The 24,732-nt window shown below is 46.8% G+C and overlaps 2 protein-coding genes across 11 annotated transcripts in view; one reads left to right on the top strand and one right to left on the bottom strand.

Moving 5' to 3' along the window:
• Positions 1 to 24,732, top strand: part of pcsk5b (proprotein convertase subtilisin/kexin type 5b) — a 679,955-nt gene that overhangs the window by 21,758 nt on the left and 633,465 nt on the right. Inside the window, exon 2 of one of the 5 annotated variants that reach the window (XM_085986095.1) lies at positions 8,428 to 8,522. The exons of the other annotated variants lie outside the window; for them this stretch is intronic. The gene's annotated coding sequence lies outside the window, so the exon portion shown is untranslated. The remainder of the gene's footprint in view (positions 1 to 8,427; positions 8,523 to 24,732) is intronic. 5 annotated transcript variants of the gene reach the window in all.
• Positions 1 to 24,732, bottom strand: part of carnmt1 (carnosine N-methyltransferase 1) — a 1,199,612-nt gene that overhangs the window by 725,934 nt on the left and 448,946 nt on the right. The window lies entirely within an intron of this gene.

The raw sequence follows: 24,732 nt of genomic DNA, 5'->3' as shown, positions 1-24,732 counted from the left end.
TATCTGGAAATTTTGCACAGATTTAAGGAAACTGAACCCACAGTGAGTAATTCACCTTTCATGTTGCAGTGACTGAGCAGAAACGGAGGTTTCGGGTGTGATAACAACACATCGATGCAGCGAACGGCAGATTCAATTTGCCCGCCTTTGTTTTTGGCTATGACTCCCCTGTTGCTTCGGAGACACTGACCCGCCTCCTGAGGTTACGAGGTCAGGTACGGTGGACGTTCGACCTTGAAGCCAGGCCTTGCCGGGCCAGATTGAATCCATTGGCAGGCTGGATACAGCTCACGGGCTGTATTTTGCCTGCCCCTAATTTAGATCATGGCTGACCTGTAACTCCACTCCATTTACCTGCCTTTTGATCCATAAATCTTGATACCTTTACATAATAAAAAAAATCTGTCCCTCAACGGCAACAACTTGCATTTATATAGCAGCTTTTAACTTCGTAAAACATCGCAAGGCACTTTACAGGAGTGTCAGCAAATGAAATTTGACAAGCCACATGAGATATTCACACCAGTGGCCCAAACCTTGGTCAAAGCGATTTTAAGGAGGGTCTTCAAGGCGAAGAGAGAGGTAGTCTTAAATTTCAATTGACCCAGCACCCATAGCCTTTTGGGGGAGAGAATTCCAGATTGCCACTATACTTTGTGGAAAAAGTGCTTTCTGATAATGGCCTAGCTCTAATTTTAATATTATGTGCCCTTTTTCGGGATTCCCCACCAGAGGAAATAGTTTCTTTCATGCCATCATTTTCACCCATTCACTACCCTCTGGTCACTTGATCTTGCTGTTTTTAAGTCCAAATGCACCAAAAGGGTCGTCTTGTCCTCTTAAGAGTTGCTGCCTACAGTATACAGAGGCAGCAATTCCTGCTATTGGCATAGGAAATGACGTTTATCTGGCGATAAGCTATGGAATTTTTAAAAAACAAAATTCATACTGGTTAGTTTGTGTTTGGGAATCTGGCCAGCATTAAATAAAATGGGACTAAGCCTGAGTTTATTGCAATCCTTGATGAATACCGATCCCAGCTGAGAAGAGCCTTCCCCCATCTCGATAGTTACACTGTTAAAATGAGAATCTGCTGTCGGCCCGATCGATTTTGCTCTGAATGCGTTGGTATAGCTTTTGATATTAGAGGCCCCTTTAACCGGGTTTGTTTGCACTGTTGTTGGATGTGTGTGCTCCCTAGCTCTTGCATAATCACATATTTGTTTGCCTGTCAATAAAAGCTCTAACAGAGCGGCATGCTCTGTCAATGGCTGATACCTCATGTTCTTGTAAAGCCCCAAAGAAGAGGAGAAACTGACCACAAATAAGCATTTTATTGTGGCACTTGACGTTAGTGGTTTTGTGTCCAGTTGAAGAGCTTGCAGCTGTTCATGCTGTTTTTGAGGTTGCAGTGGAATAGCACATTTCCCAGAAAAGTTGACTGGGAGGCGGGAAGGTGGGGGGGGTGGCGCTGAGGGGAGAGAAGCATTACACTTTCATTAAAGTAAATTCTGCTCTTAAAACTGAAATAAGTGTTGACTTTGTGCGACTTGATAATGTGCAGAATGTGAAAATGGAAGTTGATGCATGACCCCACAGTACAAATGCAGATAAAAACAATGACAGTGACGTGACTAACCAAAAAGACCACAGGACAGGTCATCGTTCCACCCATGTACTGTACTTTAGATTTCCTCCTTCTACCAGGAGACCACAAAGGCGCTAGATTTTTTTTTTTTACAAATTATGTAAATGTTTGTGTTTTAAACTGATTGTAAGTCTTTGGCTTTTCATATTTGTACTTCATAAATCAGTTAAATGATGTATCACAATTAACAGACTTATAGGCAAAATCATTCTAAATTATAATGGGCACTGAAAACCAGCTAAGTGCAGTCAGAAAATTACAGTAGAGGAGTTTGGATGTGGTGGTTCAATAGAATACTGGGGTGTGAAATGTCTATTGCTAAAACTGGGCCACTCTTGGCTCTAGTTGTAGTATAACATGTGTATATCGCCTGCCAAGAATCTGGCAGGAAGACTACTGGCCCGGTCTTCAAAACAGTACAAGCCAACAAATTCATTAATCAAAGCTCTCTGGTGCTTTTATGTGGTCTAGGCTATAGTGGTTGCTGTGGATGCTCGCTTCTCTGGACTATGGCACACATTTTCTTCAGTAAGTGAATCGTACTTATGCAAATATTTGGAAGGCTTTCAGTATTCTAAGGAGTACTTGTTTAGATATACTGGCTACTTTGTTCGTGGAAAAAGTTGTTTTGTAACCAAATCCTTATTGTTTCTGTTCATAGAAAGTGGATTTTCCCCCTCCTCGTGCTCTCGCTCGCTCACTCACTCACTCACTCACTCTCTTTTTCCCCCCCCCCCCCTCACCTTGAATATTCAGAGGCTCAATTGAATTTTTCTAAATTAACATTTCTGTTGTATTGAAATATTTCATTTATTTTTAATGTAGGATCATGTATTTATAAAATAAAAATTGATGTTTCATTGGGGAAAGGCAGTACCAGTGTTGATGCGTATATACCAGGAAGGTCTCTAGTTTGAATATTGATATCTGGTGAGTTGTCTGATCTCAATAGAGAAGGTAGGAAGTGCCACAGTTGGTTAGCGTGGTGTCACGAGAGGGAAGGGGTCAGGAGGAGAGGAGGGAGAGAATTAAATAGCGGTAGTTAGGATTTCTGATTGCTATTGCGATTCTGCTGGAAAGTGAGAATATGTGGATGTTCTAGGAAACAAAGGAACAGGAGTGGGCAATTCAGCTACTTAAGCCTGTCTTGCCATTCAATTAGATCATGGCCGATCTGTACCTCAACTCCATTTATACCTGCCTCTGGTCCATATTCCTTGATGCCCTTACCTAACAAAAAATCTATTGTTCTCAGTCTTCAATATCAATTGACAGAGCTCCAGATTTCCACTACCCTCTGTGTGGGGAAATATTGCTTCCTGATTTCAGTCCTAAATGGCCTAGCTGTAATTTTAAGGTTTTGTCCCCTTGTTCTGAATTTCCCCACCAGAGGAAGCAGTCTGTCTCTCTCTATCTACCCTATTTAATTCCTTTATCATTTTAAACAACTCAATTGGATTACCTCAACCGTCTAAACGCAAGAGAATACAAGCCAAGTTTATGGAACCTGCCTTCATAATGCAACCCTTTTAAGCCCCAGTAATATTCTAGTGAATATCTTTCCTGAACACAGTACTTCATATGGGCTCTGATGTAAGCTCTGCACAACTGAAGCATCACATCCTCAGTTTTGTATTCCAGCCTCCTTGAGTGTAAAAGCCAACATTCTATTGGCCTTTTTGATTACTTTTGTACATGTGCACTAGTATTAATTGTGTACCTGGACATGCCACCTTCCATACCAGTGCTTCCGACATGTCTTCCTTTTTCCTCAACTGAGGATTCCCCTCTACAGTGGTTGACACGGCCCTTGACCGTGTCCGTTCTATTTCCTGCACTTCTGCTCTCGCCCCTTCCCCTCCCTCCCAGAACCACGATAGGGTTCCCCTCGTCCTCACCTTTCACCCCACCAGCCTCCACATTCAACGGATCATCCTCTGCCATTTCCGCCACCTCCAACGTGATCCCACCACCAAACACATCTTCCCCCTCACCTCCCCTTTCAGCATTCCGAAGGGACTGCTCCCTCCGCGACACCCTGGTCCACTCCTCAATCACCCACAACAGCCCTTCTCCTTCACCTGGCACCTTCCTGTGCAAGCGCAGGAGATGCAACACATGCCTTTTTACCTCCCCCCCCCCCCCCCCCCCCCCCCCCCTCCCCACCACTGTCCAGGGCCCCAAACACCCCTTCCAGCTGAAACAGCGATTTACTTGTACTTCTTGCAATTTAATATACTGTATTCGCTGCTCACGATGCGGTCTCCTCTACATTGGGGAGACCAAACGTAGATTGGGTGACTGCTTTGTGGAACACCTCCGTTCAGTCTGTAAGGGTGACCCTGAGCTTCTGGTCGCCTGTCACTTTAATTCTCCACTTCACTCCCACTCTGATCTCTGTCCTCAGCCTATTACATTGTTCCAATGAAGCTCAACGTAAGCTCGAGGAACAGTACCTCATCTTTCGATTAGGCACTTTACAGCCTGCCGGACTCAACATAAAGTTCAACAATTTCAGTTAATAATCCCTGCCCCTATTTTTCATGCAGTATGCTTTTGCCATTCCCATTTGCAACATTTTCACAGCATGTTCTTTCAATTCCTTCCTCCCCTCCTAACCCCCCCCCCCCCCCCCCCAACCTGTCTCTGCACCTGCTTAATATCTGTTACATTTCCAGCTTTTTCCAGTTCTGATGCAGGGTCCCAAACCTGAAACATTAACTCTGTTTCTCTCCACGGATGCTGCCTGGCCTGCTGAGTATTTCCAGCATTTTCTGTTATTTAATGCAAATCCTATTCCTTCTCCATAGTTCCTAGTCTCTTGCCAGGAAGAAAATATTCCGATTGCCTTTCTCGAACCAAGAAGTGGATGACCTCACACTTGCCCATACTGAACTCCATCTGCCACAGTTTTGTCCATTCACTTAATCTGTCTGTTTGCCTTTTTAATTTCCTGCTCCCTTCTGCCCTAGTACAGATCTCTGGGGACACCACTTGTCACACCCTGCCAATCAGAGCACATTGCCTTCATCCTTACTCTGTCTCTTACCACCAACCCATGTCACAAGATTACCTCCAATTCAGTGGGTTCCAATCCAAATGCACAATTCCTGAATCTAGAGAGGGAGAACTGTGGAAAAGTATAGTTTTAAAATATGTGCAATTTCCTCACCTATTTCTTTAATACCCTGGGAATATTGCTATCAAGTTCCATTATTTTCTCCATTACATAAGAACATAAGAATTAGGAGCAGGAGTAGGCAATACGGCCCCTCGAGCCTGCTCCGCCATTCAATCTGATCATGGCTGATTTTTGACCTCCACTCTGCTTTCCCGCCTGATTTCCATATCCTTTGATTCCCCTAGAGTTCAAAAATCTATCTATTTCGGCCTTTAATATATTCAACGACTGAGCATCCACAGTCCTTTGGGGTAGAGAATACCAAAGATTCACAACCCTCTGAGTGAAGAAATGCCTCCTCATCTCAGTTTTAAATGGCCCATCCCTTATCCTGAGACTGTACCCCCTAGTACTAGACTCTCCAGCCAGGGGAAGCAACCTCTCGGCATCTATCCTATCAATTCCCCACAGAATCTTACATGTTTCAATGAGATCATCTCATTATTCTAAAATCCAGAGAGTATAGGCTCAATCTCTCCTCCATAGGACAACCCTCTCATCCCAGGAATCAATCTAGTTAACCTTCATTACACAGCCTCGAAGGCAAGTATATCCTTCCTCCGATAAGGAGACCAAAACTGCACCAGGTGCGGTCTCACCAAAGCCCTGTACAATTGCAGCAAGATTTCCTTACTCTTGTACTCCAACCCCCTTGCAATAAAAGAAAGACTTGCATTTATATAGTGCCTTTCATGACCACCGGACACCTGAAAGCACTTTACAGCCAATGAAGTATTTTTTTTGGCGTGTAGTCACTGTTGTAATGTGGACAAGGCTAACATGCCATTTGCTTTCCTAATTGTTTGCTGTACCTGCATGCTAACTCTGTTTCCTGCAGTCCTTGTGGTGAAGGTACTCCCACAGTGCCGATAGGGGAGGGAGTTCCAGAATTTTGACCCAGTGACGATGAAGGAATGGCGATATATTTCCAAGTTAGGATGGTGTGTGACTTGGAGGGGACCTTGCAGGTGGTGGTGTTCCCATGTGCCTGCTGCCCTTGTCCTTCTAGGTGGTAGAGGTTGCGGGTTTGGGAGGTGCTTCCGAAGAAGCCTTGGCGAGTTGCTGCAGTGCACCTTGTAGATGGTACACACTGCAGCCAAGGTACGCCGGTGGTGGAGGGACTGAATGTTTAAAGTGGTGGATGGGGTGCCAATCAAGTGGGCTGCTTTGTCCTGGATGGTGTCAAGCTTCTTGTGTTGTTGGACCTACACTCATCCAGGCAAGTGGAGAGTATGCCATCACACCCTGGACATGTCTTGTAGATGGTGGAAAGGCTTTGGGAAGTCAGGAGGTGAGACAATCTCCACAGAATACCCAGGCTCTGACTTGCTCTTGTAGCCATAGTATTTATGTGGCAGGTCCAGTTAATTTTCTGGTCAATGGTGACCCCGTGGATGTTGATGGTGGGGGATTTGGCGATGGGTATGCCATTGAATGTCAAGGGGTGTGATTTAGACTCGCTTGTTGGAGATAGTCATTGCCTGGCACTTGTGTGGCATGAATGTTATTTGCCATTTAGCAGCCCAAGCCTGAATGTCGTCCAGGTCCTGCTGCATACCAGCATGGACTGCTTCATTATCTGAGGTGTTGCGAATGGAACTGAACACTGTGCAATCATCACCGAACAGCCCCATTTCTAACCTTATGATGGAGGGAAGGTCATTGATGAAGCAGCTCAAGATGGTTGGGCCTAGGACACTGCCCTGACAAACTCCTGCAGCGATGTCCTGGGGCTGAGATGATTGAACTCCAACCACCACAACCATCTTCCTTTGTGCTAGGTATGACTCCAGCCACTGGAGCGTTTTCCCCCTGATTCTCGTTGACTTCAATTTTACTAGGGCTCCTTGATGCCACACTTGGTCAAATGCTGCCTTGATGTCCAGGGCAGTCAGTTGTGCCTCACCTCTGGAATTCAGCTCTTTTGTCCATGTTTGGACCAAGGCTGTAATGAGGTCTGGAGCCGAGTGGTCCTGGTGGAATCCAAACTAAGCATCGGTGAGCAGGTTATTGGTGAGTAAGTGCCGCTTGATAGCACTGTCGACAACACCTTCCATCACTTTGCTGATGATTTGAGAGTAGACTGATTGGGGGGTAATTGGCCAGATTGGATTTGTCCTGCTTTTTGTGGACTGGACATACCTGAGCAGTTCTCCACATTGTTTGGTAGATGCCAGTGTTGTAGCTGTACTAGAACAGCTTGGCTAGAGGCGCGGCTAGTTCTGGAGCACCAGGCTTCAGCGCAACAGCTGGGAAGTTGTCGGGGCCCATAGCCTTTGCTGTATCCAGTGCGCTCAGCCGTTTCTTGATATGTGGAGTGAATTGAATTTGCTGAAGACTGGCTTGTGTGATGGTGGGGACCTTGGAAGGAGGCCAATATTGATCATCCACTTGGCACTTCTGGTTGAAGCGCTTCAGCCTTGTCTTTTGCACTCGCGTGCTGAGCTCTGTCATCATTGAGGATGGGGATATTCCTGGAGCAGCCTCCTCCTGTTAGTTATTTAATTATCCACCACCATTCACGACTGGATGTGGCAGGACTGCAGAGCTTTGATCTGATCCGTTGATTGTGGGGTCGCTTAGCTCTGTCTACAGCATGCTGTTTAGCATGCATGTTGCAGCTTCCCCAGTTTGGTAGCTCATTTTTAGTGAGGTTGGTGGAATGAAGCTAATTACAAATTAAATTCCAAGCCTGTAAATTGTAATTAAATCTGATTTCGGGATTCCATTAAATCTCATTATGGGATTCCTGTCGTAAATGATTATAATGGAATTCTGTTTTGTGATTGGAGGACCAGGCCCACGAGATCCCAGGTACGCTTCCGGAGTGCCTGCGTCCCTGGGATCAGTGGGCCATTACGCTGTCCTCCCCATTGCAGCCTCAGACCATAAGTTTTCACAGCCTCGTCGGCAGCAGGTAGGTAGATATTCCTTTCGCAGATCCGAGGTGCACTCCGGAGGTGTGCCTCCAACCACAATTTATGGCCCATTAAGTTCCTCTCCTTGACTTATTTTTAGGTTCCCTTGTACTGATGGTATTTTTTCCTCTTCCTCTATTGTGAAAACGGATACAGACTACTTGTTTAACAAGTCTGCCTGTTGTGAGCCGCTTATGTTCCGCACTACTCAGCCCTCCCCCAAAGTTGAGTATCCCGCAGTTGCTCACTGTTTAGATTCACACGTAGAATGGCACTTCAGTGAGTTGTTGGAGGATGTGCCAAGATGAGGTCAAGTGAGGCCTGATTCTTCTCCCTAAGGGAGGGAAATTAATCTAAAAATTGTGAACTGTAGATGCTTTAAGTGGATTGCAAACTATATAATTTTTCCAAGAGGAATAGAAATGCTCATGTTTTTTTAAATGCAGAGAAAGAGCAAATACTAAATTAAATATATGTGGCTAAAATAAAAAGTGAATGCTATTTTGCTAATGGCATGCATTTATAAAGCACTTTTTAATGTAGAATAAACATCCCAAGATGCTTCATAGAGGTGTCATGAGACAAATGAAACCTGGGTAATTCTGTAAGAAAATTACAATTGTAAATCGTGCATAAACCTGAAGCAAATAACTAGCTAAATCCTGACTTTAATCCATTAGATTCTCCAGATCACAGCCAGTACCTGACCCTTGGTGATTATGTTCTGTCTTCAGTTTTGATGCTCTTCAACTGATGAACAGACAATAGAGGGCAGGTACGTCTAAAATAGTTTTTAAGGAGCTGAAATCAAGAAGATTGCAATGTTAATCCATCACCTTCAATTATGCTTTGTTTACTAAATTCAGAGCAGCTTGCTGGATAAAGTAGTTCAGAAAGCAGTGGCTGATTGAAAGCTGTTCTATTGTTTTTCAGCTGCTGGGCCTTGCACACTTGACAGCACAAAGATAAACTTGACACTTTTTAGGCTGGTGACCTGGAAACCATCATTGTCTTTCTGACTCTCGCCTGTTTTGGTAGCAGTCGTGGGTTAGCTGGTAGTGATGTCATGACTAATATCAGTGAACTATAGAATTATGCAGCACAGAAGGAGGCCATTTGGCCCATCGTGTCTGTGTTTGCTCTTTGAAACAGCTGTTCATTAGTCCCATTCCCTTGCTCTTTCCACATAGTCCTTCATATTTTTCCAATTTGACTTTGTGTGCTTGTGAGCTTGTGAAAAATAATCGGGTACACAGTGCAGCTGGATAATAGGAAATCTCTTTTATAAAAAAAAAAATTCAGGCAACAGAAACAAAGCAGCTTCTTAAAAAAAAAAAAAAAAAAACCTTTCAGGTTAGCAAGGCCATAAAAAAAGCAAACCAAGCACTAGGGTTTATTTCTAGAGATATAGAATTGAAAAGTAGGGCTGTTATGCTAAACCTGTATAGAACCTTGGTTAGACCACACTTCAGAGTACTGCATGCAGTTCTGGTTGCCATATTATAAAAAGGATATAGAGGCACGGAGAGGGTGCAGAGAAGATTTACGAGGATGATACCAGAGATGCGAGGGTATACATATCGGAAAGGACGGACAGGCTTGGTCTCTTTCCTCTTGGAAAAAGAAGGCTGAGGGGTGACCTAGTAGAGGTCTTTCAAATTATGAACGGTTTTGATAGAGTTGATAGAGAGAGAATGTTTCCACTTGGGAAGAGCATAAATCAAATCAACTTTTATTGTCATTGTTAGTGCACAAGTGCAGTACAACGAAATGTAGGCTTGCGGCTCCCGAGAGTGTACATTTAGATTAAGACATTTAAACACTCAACATACATTTGGCTTGAAATACATTAACATAAACATAACCATAATAAAGTGCATTGGCAGATGTGCAGGCTTTAGAGTTTATTTGTGGAGTTCAGTAGGATGACAGCCCTGGGAAAGAAGCTGTTCTTAAATCTGGTCGTACGGGTGCGAATGCATCTGTAGCGTCTCCCAGATGGCAGGAGGGCGAACAGACTGTGGCTGGGGTGGGGTAGGGTCTTTGATGATGGTCCGTGACCTCCGTAAACAGCGTTTCTGGTATATGTGCTCTATGGTCGGTAGCCGGGTGCCGGTAATGCGTTGGGCAGTATTGACTACCCGCTGCAGGGCTTTCCGGTCATAGTAGCTACAGTTGCCATACCATACTGTGATACAGTTCGTCAGGATGCTCTCTATTGTGCAGCGGTAAAAGTTAGAGAGGATCGGGGTGACAGGTTACATCCCTTCAGCCTCCTTAGGAAATATAGGCGCTGCTGGGCCTTCTTCACCAGAGAGGAGGTATTCACAGAATCACAGAAACCCCACAGTGCAGATAGAGGCCATTTCGGCCCATCGAGCCTGCACCGACACATATCCCACCCGATCCCCATAACCCCTACACCAACACATATCCCACCCTATCCCCGTAACCCCACGTATTTAATCCCCCTAACACTCAGGGTCAATTTATCATAGCCAATCAACCTAACCCGCACATCTTTGGACTGTGGGAGGAAACCGGAGCACCCGGAGGAAACCCACGCAAACACGGGGAGAATGTGCAAACTCCACACGGACAGTCGCCCGAGGCCAGATTCGAACCCGGGTCCCTGGTGCTGTGAGGCAACAGTGCTAACCACTATGCCACCGTGCTGCCCTATTGAGGGACCAGGAGAGGTCTTCCGTGATGTGGACTCCGAGGAACTTAAAGCTTTCCACCACAGCCCCATTGATGTGGATGGGGGTGTGACTTCCGCCTTTCGACTTCCTGAAGTCCACAATGATTTCTTTGGTTTTCTTGATGTTAAGGGCCAGGTTGTTATCGGCGCACCACTTCACAAGATGCTGGACCTCCTCCCTGTAGGCTGACTCATCGTTGTTGGTGATCTGGCCTACTACCATGGTATCATCCGCAAACTTGATGATGGTGTTGGAACCATGAACAGCCACTCAGTTGTGGGTGAGGAGGGGGCTCAGCACACATCCTTGTGGGGCCCCTGTGTTCAGGGTCAAGGGGGGGGGGTGGAGGTGTGGTTACCTAATTTGACAGACTGGGGTCTGTTTGTTAGGAAGTCCAGGGTCCAGTTGCAGAGGGCAGTGCTCAGGCCAAGAGTTTGGAGTTTGGTGGCCAGCTTGTTGGGGACGATCGTGTTGAATGCTGAGCTGTAGTCTATGAACAGCATTCTGATGTAGGTCTCTTTACCGTCTAAGTGATTCAGTGCAGAGTGTAGAGCAGTTGTGATTGCATCCTCCGTTGATCTGTTTGCACGATAGGCAAACTGGTGTTGGTCAAGAGAGGCGGGAACGCTGGCTTTGATGTGAGCCAGGACCAGTCTCTCTCAACACTTCATTTATGATGGGTGTGAGTGCGACAGGTCGATAGTCATTCAGGCACGTCACAGCCGTTTGTTTTGGCACAGGAATAATGGTAGCGGTCTTGAAGCATGTAGGGACTACTGCCTGGGCCAATGACAGATTGAAGATGGCGGTGAAGACATCAGCCAGCTGATCAGCACATTCCTTGAGTACCCGTCCAGGGATGCTATCCGGTCCAGCAGCCTTTCGTGTGTTCACTCCGCGTAGAACACCCTTTACGTCAGAGGTCGACAGAGTGAGCACCTGGTCTTCCGGGGGTGGCAAGGCTTTGGTAGCCGGGTCCCTGTCGAAGCGAGCGTAGAAGTTGTTAAGCTCCTCCGGAAGGGAGGCATCGCTAACCGGGGGGCTGGTGTTTTTACTCTTGTAGTCAGTGATGGACTGGATGCCTTGCCACATGCGCTGGGGGTCCGAGTTGTTGTGGAAATGATCCTCTCTCCGCAGTGTCTGTTTCCTTTTGGCAGTCCTGATCCCCTTTTTTAGGTTGGTCCTAGCTGCACTGTAAGCCGCCGCGTCGCCAGATTTAAATGCTGCGTCGCGTGCTTTCAACAGCGAGCGGACCTCTCCGTTCATCCAGGGTTTCTGGTTGGGGTATGTCCTGATATTTTTATGGGTCGTGACGACCTCGACGCAACTGTTAATGTAGAATAGCACTGTGGATGCGTATTCCTCGATGTCATTGTGGGCAAACATGCCCCAACCAGTGCGTTCGAAGCAATCCTGAAGCTCCGAGACTGCCCCCTCTGACCATACTTTCACTGATCTCACTGATGTTCTCATTCTTTTGATGAGCGGTTTGTATGCCCAGGCTAGAAACAGGGAGAGGTGGTCAGACTTCCCAAGGTGGGGGCAGGGAATGGCCTTATAAGCATCTACAATGCTCGTGTAGACTTGATCCAGTGTGTTCTCCCCTCTTGTGGGGCAGGAAACATTCTGGTGGAATTTCGGTAGTACAGTTTTTAGGTTTATGTAATTGAAGTTCCCCGCGACGATAAAAGCTCTGTCTGGGTGCGCAGTTTGTTGTTCGCTGATGGCCCTGTAGAGGTCCTTCAGTGCTAGTTTGGCATTAGCGTGTGGTGGGATGCAGACCGCAGTGATGATACCAGCCGTGAATTCCCGAGGCAGGTAGAAGGGTCTGCACCTTACCATGAGGAATTCCAAATCAGCTGAACAGGATCTATCGATTATGTCCGTGTTAGTGCACCAGGCATTGTTAGTGTAAATGCACAAACCGCCTCCCTTGCTCTTACCGGAGTCTGCAGTTCTGTCGGCGCGGAAGACCGTGCGTCCTTCTAGTTGGATGGTGGTGTCAGGGATGCCGTTGTTCAACCAGGTCTCTGTGAAGATCATGGCGCAGCATTCCTTTGTCCTTTTCTGTGAGGAGAGATCAAGTTTGATCTCATCCATTTTGTTTTCTAGTGACCTGACGTTGGCCAGGAAAATACTTGGGAGGGAGGGTTTGTGTGGGGCCCTCTTTGTTGTGTATGTCCCTTTAAGAGAATAACTGGTCTCAGACTGCAGTACCGGCAGTCACCACCCCTGTATAAAAGGCGCTAGAGAGCCTCTGTTTTAGTTTCACTATTGACTTCCACCAGCAAAGACTTGTTTGTTTTCACTCCTGCTGGTCCGTGTCTCAATCATTCACGGACTTAACACTGGCGACGAGTAAGAAACGAACTTACCTGCAACTCGGCAGCACCTCAGACGACGTTGTTGAAGGTCAGAGCCAGAAGAAAAAAGAAGAAAAAAAAGTCCAAATAAACTCGGGAAACGGGCGTCGACCGTCAATCATCGGTTTGAAAACTTGCAGGAGAGACTGTTCAGAGCCAGGCTGGGTTCCTCGGTCTGTGGCTTCCTAGCTAATCGGGCTGGTGGCAGGTAGTGCTCTGATCCTTCCTGGGCTGCGGCGGGCTGAAGCTCGATCGGGTGGCTTTTCAACGGGGCCGGGCAGCGAGTCGGGAAGCAAAGAGAGAGAGTGGAGCACACAGGGCGCGGCCGGTGCTTCGAAGCCGGGCAGCGTTCGGACCTAAGAAGAGGGAGGGAAGTGTCCCAGAGGGTCCGCTCCATGACGGGAAAATAATAAAAGAAAAAGAATCAATATTTAACGCGCAAGAAACCGTGGGAAGCAGCGCTAACAACAGCGGGGAAGAAGGCAAAGCGCGGGAGGCGCCATTTTAGATTTGCAAGATGCCGAAGACTGGCTGTATCACTGCTTTTGATAATACAATAGAGGACTGGACCACGTATGTGGAAAGAGTCGAGGTATATTTCGAGGCAAACGAAATAGCGGAGGGGAAAAAGGCATCGATATTGCTAAACTTAATGGGCGCTAGAATGTACGGCCTATTGCGGGACCTGATTACTCCAGCCAAACCGAAGGCAAAGAGTTTTAATGAAATTGTTGCTGTTCTACAGGAACACTTAAACCCTGCACCGCTGTTGATAGCAGAAAGATTTAAATTCCACAGGAGAACTCAGCACAAAGATGAGAGCAATGCTGAGTATCTTACGGAACTACGCAAGCTACCAAAGCACTGCCAGTTCGGAGCAGGACTGGCAGATACCCTACGGGACAAATTTGTCTGTGGACTCCTGAGTGAAGGAACACCGATGAAGTTACTCTCAGAAAAAGAGCTGACGCTAGATAAGGCTTTCAGCGTGGCAGTATCGTATGAAGCAGCAGCCAGGGGAGCTGCAGAAATTCAACAAAAACCACAGGAATACGGCACCCACGAAATGACACGGGGATTTGCAAAATGTTATCGCTGCGGCAGAACTAACCATGACCAGAAGGACTGCTGGTCCAAAGACAAAATATGCAGACAATGCGGGAAGATTGGACACATTGCACGAGTTTACAGGTCTGGGAAGAAGACCAGCGACAACAAAAAGGCTACGAAGGAACTGTACAAAGTACAAAAGATGACGGACAGTAGTTCCGAAGACCAGATGAGCGATAGTGAATCCGGAAACGGGAGACTAAACTGTCTCAAACTTCACAACGTAATCGCAAAAGAGGATCACCGAACCATTTGGGTCACCCTCACGATAGCAGGGTCCCAAGTTAAAATGGAATTGGATACAGGATCAGCTCTAACCGTCATGAATTGACGAGACTACGAGCGGCTATTTTCACACATACCCTTGAGAGAGATATCCATTGTCTTGACGATGTATACGGGGCAAAAAGTATACCCCAGAGGAAAAATAAGGGTGCCTGTCGAATACAATGGCAAGAAAATACGGAGATTGTATCTCTACATACTGCCAAATGGTGGACCACTGTTATTGGGACGGGAATGAATCAGGAAGATAAACTTAGATTGGCATTCCATTCATGCAATGACGGTGGACGGTAAAAAAGATGACGACGTCACTCCTGGACGATTGTCAACAATCTTAGCTAACGCCAAAGAGGTATTTCAACAAGAACTGGGCACGCTTAAAGGTGTAACCGCCTCGATAAAAATAGAAGAGAATGCAGTTCCCAAGTTTTTCAAAGCAAGACCGGTACCATATGCAATTCGCCCAGCCGTCGAGGCAGAGCTGGAGAATCTGGAGAAGGCGGGCGTGTTATCTAAGGTCGACTGGAGCGAGTGGGCGACACCCATCATTCCTGTCATGAAGAAAACGTTAAGCAATAAGTCCGGGGAGCCAAGGAAGATTCGCATCTGTGGGGATTTCAAGGTGACTGTGAACCCAGTCCTTCACACAGTACAATATCCTCTTCCAAGGATAGAAGACATCTTCGCCTCACTGTCTGGAGGGAAGCGTTTTACAAAAATTGACCTAGCACAAGCATATTTGCAGATGGAGGTTGAAGAATCCTCTAGGAAGTATCTCACAATCAACACTCACAAAGGTCTTTACCAGTATCATCGATTTGGTATTCGGAGTAGCATCAGCTCCGGCGATATGGCAAAGAGCGATGGAACAAGTCCTGCAAGGGATTCTGGGGACTCAGTGTTACTTGGGACAACATCCTAGTGACAGGTGAAGATGACAGTGAACACCTTAACAACCTAGAACAGGTGCTCACTAGACTACGGGAACATGGGCTGCGAGCCAACCGCCCCAAGTGCGAATTGTTTAAGAAACAGATATCGTATTGTGGCCACGTGATTGATGAAGAGGGGTTACATAACAACCGCTTCAATTTTGTCAGGGGACTTATGTCCCCAGCGCCTGAAAATGTGTCGCAACTGAGGTCATTCCTCGGATTGGTGAATTACTATCATAAGTTTTTGCCGAATTTGTCGACAATTCTGCACCCACTGAATGCCCTGCTACGAACGGGGGTAGCATGGAAATGGAACGATGATTGTAAGTGTGCTTTTCAGAAGAGTAAGGACTTAGTCACTTCAAGGGAAGTATTGGCTCACTACAACCCAGCACTGCCAATCAGGCTGGCGTGTGATGCGTCTCCCTACGGCATTGGGGCGGTACTGTCACATAAATTCCTTGATGGTTTGGAGAGGCCGATAGCTTTTGCGTCACACTCGTTAACTTCTGCCGAGCGTAACTACGCCCAGATTGAGAGAGAGAGGCCCTCAGCCTAGTGTGGGGGGTGAAGAAGTTCAATCACTATCTGCACGGTCAAAAATTTACTCTACTAACCGATCATCAACCTCTTGTCTCCATTTTCAACCCTCAGAAGGGCGTACCGATAATGACAGCACAACGGCTGCAGAGATGGTCCCTTTTCCTAGGGGCACACCAATATGACATCGAGTACAAAGGAACTACAGCATGGAAATGCTGATGGATTGTCACGCCTACCGTTGCCGACGGTGGAAGAAGACGACCTTGCAGTGGATCCAATGGAGTTATTCCACTCGACCATAGTCGAATGTCTCCCTGTGACGAATGCAAACATAGAAAAGGAAACACGGAATGACCTGACACTATCACTGGTCTATGATTTAACGGTGAAGGGATGGCCAGCACATGGCGAGAATGCTGGCAGCAGTGGTTCACCGAGAAGAGAACCGCTGTCAGTGTGCAGAGGAACCTTGATGTGTGGATCCAGAGTAGTAATTCCACCCAAATTGAAGGATAGAGTGCTCAATGAGCTTCATGAGGGTCATCTGGGAGGGGTAAAAATGAAGAACTTAGCCAGAGCGTTTGTGTGGTGGCCGCGAATCGATAGAGAAATCGAAGAGATGACCAAGAGCTGTGCAGGATGCCAGAAGGTCCAAAACGCCCCACCACAAGCTCCTCTGCATCCATGGGAGTGGCCCTCATCTCCATGGCAAAGGGTGCACATTGATTTTGCCGGTCCCTTCATGGACTCGATGTTTTTAATTGTGGTGGATGCACATTCCAAGTGGTCAGAGGTAATAAAAATGTCCTCAACCACCACGGAAAAAACTATCGCAGTTTTACGAACCATATTCGCCAGGAATGGGCTGCCTGAAGAGATTTGCTCTGACCATGGACCACAGTTTGTGTCTGAAGAATTCCGGAGGTTCTTAAAGAACAATGGTGTTAAGCATTACACATCTGCCCCATATCATCCAGCCACTAATGGATTGGCCGAGAGGTTTGTCCAAACATTCAAGAAGGCTATCAAGGCAATGTGTAATGAAGATATACCCCTACAACACAAGGTGGACAACTTCTTGTTTGCCTACTGGAATGCGACACATGCGGTTACCAACCAAACTGCAGCCATGATCTTCAATCGAAGACTACGATGCCGCTTGGATTTGGTTAAGCCAAACGTCCGAAGAGATGTGGAGAACAGGCAGTTTCAGAATATGAATGAAAGGCCGACCAGGAGTTTTAAGATAGGTCAACCAGTTTTGGCCCGGGACTACCGCACTGAGAAATGGCAGCCAGGAACGATTTGTACACGACAAGGACCTCATGTATACCGTGGACGTTGGGGAGAGCATTGTAAGACGACATGCTGACCAGATTCTAGAGTCACTGGAAAACGTCAACTCCACACCACGATCTGATACACCTGGCAATGAAATCGACGTACCAATTGCAGCTACCGCAGAATCGGTGATATTGGAAGCAGATGAACCAAACAAAGACATTGATCCCGACTCAGCCTTGCCAGAAGAACCTGATACCCCAAAGAGGTGTTAACCAGACAGAATCAGGAAGCCTCCTCAAAGACTGAACTTATAATTGCTTAAACTTAACCAATGTATCTAGCAACTATAATTGTGATTGTAATTAGTTATCATTTAGTTGTTAAATGAATGTTATGTACTGTTTATCTAAAAGGGGAGGAATTGTTGTGTATGTCCCTTTAAGAGAATAACTGGTCTCAGACTGCAGTACCGGCAGTGACCACCCCATGTATAAAAGGCGCTAGAGAGCCTCTGTTAGTTTCGCTATTGACTTCCACCAGTAAAGACTTGTTTGTTTTCACTCCTGGTCCGTGTCTGAATCATTCACGGACTTAACACTCTTCAGCCTATTTTGGATTCCGGCCCTCTTACCCCGCTTCTGCTTGCGTTGTCTGCGCCGACTTCCGGCTGGGGAAGGACGCCACACTGGTCCCGGGGGTCGGGTGATGTCTGGAGGCAGATCGATGGCGCCGAGTGAGCCGCACGCAGTCGGCCCCGATGTTGGGGCGTCTGCCGGCTGTACAGTAGGTCTGCCCTCCATTCCCGTATCAGCAGAGTCCAGAAGAGACTCAAGGACGGTGAAAACGCTCAGTCTTGGGAGAGACAAAGCCGTTGCGTCCGTGCGCGCCGCTTTTTTTAACGAGGCCATCAATATAAGATAGTCACCAAGAAATCCAATAGGGTATTCGGAAGAAACTTCTTTACCAAAAGAGTGGTGAGAATGTGGAACTCACTACCACAGGGAGTGGTTGAAGCGACTAATATAGGTGCATTTAAGGGACTGGTTGGGGCGAATGGCCTGTTTCTGTGCCATATATCCTATGTGGTTCTCCTGCTCGTTCTCCCTATTAACATAACATTAGTCTCACTAGTGGAACCTTCAAGTACATTTCTCCCACACGTGCAATTGAGTGAAATTCTTTGCTAACTTACCCACATGTTGCTGTAACAGTGATTGTTTCCAAGTAATGTCCATAACATTTGGAGTAGTATGAAATTCTATGCAGGCTACCAGCTGATTACTTCTACCGGTTTAATAGAAATTAAATCTTAGTCATCTTTAAAACAAAAAAATCTTTCCTGTCCTGAAGTAGTGGCATATGCTGAAGTAAGGTTCTGTTGATGTGCCTTGTTACCTTTTGTGTGTGCATTTGGATAATGAATGTCTGAAGGCTCTGTTGACTCTGGCAGAGGGCATTACTGCAGAGCCCAATCCTGTCCTCCTAACATGCAGATGAACTTTTCAGAAGAGGCAATGTTTAGCGACTTACAGCTTGCTGTGTCATTTTTTTCCCCCCTTCCAGCTGGGGGATTTTGAGTCCAATTCAAATGGCCCCATCATCTCTCTGCTTAACACTACCCAACTAATTATTGGTTCATAATGCCATCATGCTTACCAGCACCAAGCCTGACTCCTCCGATTGACTCTTAAGCTGCTGTGGTAGGTAGTAAGTGTTACCTGAAGTAATACTGAGTTAACCTAGGGAATGCACTTATTATGAACACAAAATTGCAACAAACTGAAAATTAATTCCAGCAATCCATATTTAAGCCTGTTTGATGTCTGCTTGAAATGTAGGTACAATTCTACTGAGTCAGTTTAATTCACACTGCGCAGTTCCTTGACTTTCGTCCAACATTTGATTCTTGCTGTTTTGTGAAGTGTCTGATATAATTTCTTTGGCTTTGACTTGTGTCAGCACCCACTTGGTCCCTGTCACCTGTACCCATTCAGGTTAAACTATAGCTTTACAGCTGATTGCTTCGCTGGGTGAAAAGCCAAGGTACCAGGGATTTCCCGTTTTTTTTCCACTACCGACACTGACCACCAGCCAATGAATAAACAAGTGTCTGGCAAGTAGTGTGCTAGTTTGCTGCTGAGAATTTATATATTTTTTTAAAGTTGTAGTATCCCTTTCATAGAACTTTTTAAGCTACAGTAAAACACTTGTTTACATGAACAGTGGCCATGTATATTCATTTCCAGTGATTAACCAATGCAAACTGAAACAGCACTGCTGTTGCATTAGAAAGAAAAGTTAGATTTACTAAATTTAATATAAATCTATTTTCCTGCTAGCAATTTCCATTTACAGTATATGGCAATTTTAACATAGTAAAAGTCCAAAAGTGGTTGGGCAGCACAGTTAGTTGTACATTACTCGTTACAATGATTTGGCCAATTAGCTTTTTAAAATCACAACTTGGATGTTACATAGACAGTGCATCTCCAGCAATGGCATATCTCCCTGCCCTAACATCGTTGTGTCTGGAGTCCCTTAAGGATCTTTCCTTGGCCCCCTCTTTCTCACCAACATGCTGTTCCTTGGCCACATTCGACGACACGAGGTTAGGTTCCACAAGCATGCTGATCTCACTCAGCTTTACCTCTTTTCCCCCACCCCTCTCAATCCATCCACTGCTCTCTTGTCAGACTGCTTTTCAGACATCCAGTCCTGGATTAGCCAAATTTCTCCAGTTAAGCATTGAGATGACTAAAGCTATTGTCTTTGGCCTCCGCAACACACTGTCTACTCTTGCCATTGATTCCACCCCCCTCCTCAGCCACTCAAGTTGAACCAGATATTTTTTTATTTGTTCCCGGAATGTGGGTGTCGCTGGCAAGGCATTTATTGCCCTTGAAGGTGGTGGTGAGCAGCTTTCTTGAACCGCTGCAGTCCGTGAGGTGAAGGTGCTGTTAGGGAGGGAGTTCCAGGATTTTGACAACGACTATGAAGGAACAGCAATCTATTTCCAAGTCAGGATGGTGTGTAACTTGGAGGCAAATTTGCAGGTGATGGTGTTCCCATGTCCTTCTAGGTGGTAGAGGTCGCGGGTTTAGGAGGTGCTGCCGACGAAGCCTTGGCGAGTTGCTGCAGTGCATCTTGTAGATGGTACACACTGCAGCCACGGTGTGCCTGTGGTGGGGGAGTGAATGTTTAAGGTGGTGATGGGGTGCCAATCAAGCGGGCTGCTTTGTCCTGGATGGTGTCGAGCTTATTGTGTTGTTGGAACTGCACTCATCCAGGCAAGTGGAGAGTATTCCATCACACTCCTGACTTGTGCCTTGTAGATGGTGGAAAAGCTTTAGGGAGTCAGAAGTTGAGGCACTCGCTACAGAATACCCAGCCTCTGACCTGCTCTTGTAGCCATGGTATTTGTGGCTCGTCCAGTTAATATTCTGGTCAATGGTGACCCCCAGTATGTTGATGGTGGGGGATTTGTGGATAGTAATGCCGTTTAATGTCAAGGGGCGGTGTTTAAACGCTCGCTTGTTGGACATAGTTATTGCATGCCACTTGTGTGGCGCAGATGTTACTTGCCACTTATCAGGCCATACCTGAATGTTCTCCAGGTCTTGCGGCATGTGGGCATGGAATGCTTCATTATCTGAGGAGTTGCAAATGGAACTGAACACTAATCAGTGAACATCCCCACATCTGCCCTTATGATGGAGAGAAGGCCATTGATGAACCAACTGAAGATAGTTGGGCCAAGGACACTGCGTTGATTAACTTCTGCTGCAATGTCCTGGGGCTGTGATGATTGACATCCAACAACCATCTTCCTTTGTGCTATGACTGCAGCCAGTGGAAAGTTTTCCCCCCCCCGATTCCCATTAACTTCAATTTTACTAGGGCTCCTTGATGCCACGCTTGGTCAAATGCTGCCTTGATGTCAAGGGCAGTCAGCCTCGCCTCACCTCTGGAATTCAGCTCTTTTGTCCATGTTTGGACCAAGGCTGTAATGAGGTCTGGAGCCGAGTGGACCTGGCGGAACCCAGACCGCGCATCGGTGAGCAAGTTATTGGTGAGTAAGTGCAGCTTAATAGCACTGTTGACGACACCTTCCATCACTTTGCTGATGATTGAGAGTAGACTGATGGGGTAGTAATTGGCTGGATTGGATTGGCCCTGCTTTTTGTGGACGGGACATACCTGGGTAATTTTCCACATTGTCTGGTGGATGCCAGTGTTATAGCTGTACTAGAACAGCTTGTGGCTAGTTCTGGAGCACAAGTCTTCAGCACGATAGCCGGGATGTTGTCGGGGACCGTAGCTTTTCCTGTATTCGGTGTGTTCAGCCGTTTCTTTATCACATGGAGTGAATCGAATTGGCTGAAGACTGACTTCTGTGATGGTGGGGACCTTGGGAGGAAGCCAATATGGATCAGCCACTTGGCACTTCTGGCTGACGATGGTTGCAAATGTTTTTTGCACTCATGTGCTGGGCTCTGCCATCATTGTGGATGGGGATATTCCTGGAGCTGCCTCCTCCTGCTGTTTAATTGTCCACCACCATTCAGGACTGCAGAGCTTTGATCTGATCCATTCATTGTGGGATCGCTTAGCTCTGTCTATAGCATGCTGCTTCTGCTGTTTAGCATGCATGTAGTCCTGTGTTGCAGCTTCCCCAGGTTGGCACCTCATTTTTAAGAATGCCTGGTGCTGCTCCTGGGATGCTGTTCTGCACTTCTCATTGAAACAGGATTTAAAAAAAAAAAATTCATTTATGGAATGTGGACGATGCTGGCAACACCAGCATTTATTGCCCATCCCTAATTGCCCTTGAGAAAGTGGTGGTGAGCTGCCGCCTTGAATCGCTGCAGTCTGTGTGGTGAAGGTAATCCCACAGTGATGTTAGGTGGGGAGTTCCAGGATTTTGACCCAACGACGATGAAGGATTGGCGATATACTAAGTCAGTATGGTATGTAACTTGGAGATGGTGGTGTTCCCATGTGCCTGCTGCCCTTGTCCTTCTAGGCGGAAGAGTTTGCGGGTTTGGGAGGTGCTGCCGAAGAAGCCTTGGCGAGTTGCTGCAGTGCATCCTGTGGATGGTACACACTGCATCCACAGTATGCCGGTGGTGGATGGGGTGCCAATCAAGCAGGCTGCTTTGTCCTGGATGGTGTCGAGCTTCTTGAGTGTTGTTGCAGCTGCCCTCATCCAGGCAAGCGGAGAGTATTCCATCACACTCCTTACTTGTGCCATGTAGATGGTGGAAAGGCTTTGGGGAGTCAAGAGGTGAGACGCTCACATAGCAGAATACCTAGCCTCTGACCTGCTCTTGTTACCACAGTATTTGTGGCTGGTCCAGTTATGTTTCTGGTCAATGGTGACTCCCAGGATGTGGATGTTGGTGGGGGATTTGTGGATGGTAATGCAATTGAATGTCAAGGTGAAGTGGTTAGACTCTCACTTGTTGGAAATAGTCATTGCCTGGCAATTCCCTGGCACAAATGTTACCTGCCACTTAGCCCAAGCCTGAATGTCATCCAGGTCTTGTTGCATGCGGGCTTCATTATCTGAGGAGTTGTGAATGGCGTTGAACACTCTGCAGTCATCAGTGAACATCCCCATTTCTGACCTTGTGCTGGAGGGAAGTTCATTGATGAAGCAGTTGAAGATGGTTGGGCCTAGGACACTGCCCTGAGGAACTCCTGCAGCGATGCCTTGGGGCTGTGATGATTGACCTTCAACCGCCACAACCATCTTCCTTTGTGCTAGGTATGACTCCAGACAGTGGAGAGTTTTCCCCCTGATTCCCATTGACTTCAATTTTACGAGGGCTCCTTGATGTCCCACATGGTCAAATGCTGCCTTGATGTCGAGGGCAGTCACTCTCCCCTCACTTCTGGAATTTGGCTCCTTTGTCCATGTTTGGACCAAGGCTGTAATGAGGTCGGGAGAAGAGTATTCTTGGTGGAACCCAAACTGGGCATCATTGAGCAGGTTATTGGTGAGTAAGTGCCGCTTGATAGTGCTGTTGATGACACCTTGCATCACTTTGCTGATGATTGAGAGTAGACTGATGGAGTGGTAATTGGCCAGATTGGATTTGTCCTGCCTTTTGTGGACAGGACATACCTGGGCAGTTTTCCTCATTTTCGGATAGATGCCAGTGTTGTAGCTGTACTGGAGCAGCTTGGCTAGAGGTGCGGCTAGTTCTGGAGCACAAGTTGGATCCCTGGCTTGATGGTAATGGTAGAGTGAGGGATATGCAGGGCCATGAGGTTACCGATTGTGGTGGAATACAATTCTGCTGCTGCAGTGCCCACAGTGCCTCATGGATACCCAGTGTTGAGCTGCTAGGTCTGTTCTGAATCTTTCCCATTTAGCACTGTGGTAGTGCCACACAACAAGATGGAGGACTTCATCTTCATGGGCTGTTTGGTGGTCACTGCTACCAATACGGTCATGGACAGATGCATCTGCGACAGGTAGATTGGTGAGGATGAGGTCAAGTAGGTTTTTCCATCACCTGCCGCAGGCCCAGTCTGGCAGCTGTGTCCTTCAGAACTCTGCCAGCTTGGTCAGTAGTGGTGTTACCGAGCCACTCTTGGTGATGGACATTGGTCCCCCACCCTGAGTATGTTCTGTGCCTTTGCTACCCTCAGTGCTTCTTCCAAGTGGTGTTCAATGTGGAGGAATGCTGATTGATCAGCTGAGGGAGGGTGGTTGGTGGTAATCAGCAGGAGATTTCCTTGCCTGTGCTTGACCTGAAGCCATGAGACTTCATGGGGTCCATAGTCAACGTTGAGGACTCCCAGGGCCGCTCCCTCCTGACTGTATGCCACCACCTCCGGTGGTCTGTTCTGCCGGTGGGTGATGGAGGAATCTGGGACATTGGCTGAAAGTCATACTCAGAATCCTACCTATGTCGGGCTGTTGTTTGATTAGTCTGTGGGACAGCTCTCCCAATTTTGGCACAAGTCCCCGGTCTTTGCAGAGTCGACTGGGCTGTGTGTGCTGTTGATGCCGGGTGGTCCAATCGGTTTTATTATTGCGTTTCGTAGCAGTTTGTTACAACTGAGTGGCTTGCTCGGCCATTTCAGAGGGCAGTTAAGAGTCAACCACATTGCTGTGGGTCTGAAGACACATATAGGCCAGACCAGGTAAAGATGGCAGATTTCCTTCCCTAAAGGGCATTAATGAACCAGATGAGTTTTTACGACAATCCAATAGTTTCATGGTCACCATTACTGATACGAGCTTTTTATTTCAGATTTATTTAATTAACTGAATTTAACTGCTGTGGTGGGATTTGAACTCTCCTCTCTGGATCATTAGCCCAGGCCTCTGGATTACTAGTATGCTACCGTTCCTCCTTCAGTGTCCTATTTGACCCTGAGCTGAACTTCTGATTTTTTTTAAAAATAGGCTGCCATTCTTGTGAAGGCTGAGTTTTTCTCGGGAGGTTTCCTGATTTTTGCCAGGAATTTCCACACATGGGAATTAATTTGTGACATGCAACTTCCTGGCTGAAGTGCAGTCAGACCCATTGCAGCAGTATTTTTTTCAGGTATTTATCTATCCTTTTCCCACCTCTCTGGCTGGTGAAAGGTTTCCCATTTCAGTGGGCTGCAAAGACGCTTCTTTCAGACGGTGCTGGGCTGACTCCATCCAGGGCAAAACTGTCTACTTGGCAACCAGAGAGTGAGAGAAATAAACATTAAGGGGTGACGGGTAGAGGGAAAGGGGAGAGCAATAAAGCAAGAGACTT

This window comes from Somniosus microcephalus, chromosome 1 (genome assembly GCF_052327205.1).
Source record: "Somniosus microcephalus isolate GS21.2 chromosome 1, FLI_Smic_1.0, whole genome shotgun sequence".
NCBI lineage: Eukaryota > Metazoa > Chordata > Chondrichthyes > Squaliformes > Somniosidae > Somniosus > Somniosus microcephalus.
The sequence above is the reverse complement of the archived record's forward strand: the minus strand, read 5'-3'. Positions and strand labels throughout refer to the sequence as shown.